Raw genomic sequence first — 769 nt, forward strand, 5'->3', positions numbered from 1 at the left:
CAAGGTGGAACAAAAGGGGGGGGGGGTAACAATGTATTGAAAAAAGGGGGAGGATCTAACATTAATACTCGTTGTGGGAACTAGATTTTATCGCACTACAAACCATGTAATGAATGTTCTCTTATGAGACCAGGAACCGCCCACACCTGTGTCCGGCACCCGCTCATCAGGACAGGAACACCAAGAACACCCCACCGGCGGCTGCGTTCGCCGCCATAACTTGTCTCTTTCGGCGCCATCCTGGGCTGGGGTCACGACGCCGCAGCAGAGGGCACAAAAAAAGGGGTCGGGCCTGGCTAGGCGTTGCAATAACCGTTGGGGCGAAAAATTAAATCCCAATTAACGCGTGCGGTTGTGCGCCGCCGTCTTATGAAAGCCGTAAATTGCTGCTCCGAGCTGCTGTTTTTTCCCCACTTTGAAACGTTTAAATGTTTCGGACGTCGCCGCTAATCTGCAATTTTCCCGTAATTATTCTCCGAGCGGCTTCAGAATAGGCCGCGAATAAGGGCCCACGAACTGGCAACGACGTGTTGTTTTTCGTTTGTATTTTTGGGGGTAGGTCAGGGGTAGTTTTTTTTAGAATTTTATTTATTTTCTAGCTTTTCTTCTAGGAGAATAATGATATTATTGTGAGTGATACCGCAAGTGTCTGGCAATCGTATAACCTATAGGTTGTTGGATCAAATATACCTGTAACAGATTTTCTAAAACTCTTTTTGCTTCGCCCTATAAAACATCCTGAGGAACACAAAACTGTGGCACATAGTGT

Source organism: Frankliniella occidentalis, unplaced genomic scaffold, assembly GCF_000697945.3.
Source record: "Frankliniella occidentalis isolate FOCC.00 unplaced genomic scaffold, Focc_3.1 Scaffold28, whole genome shotgun sequence".
Taxonomy (NCBI): domain Eukaryota; kingdom Metazoa; phylum Arthropoda; class Insecta; order Thysanoptera; family Thripidae; genus Frankliniella; species Frankliniella occidentalis.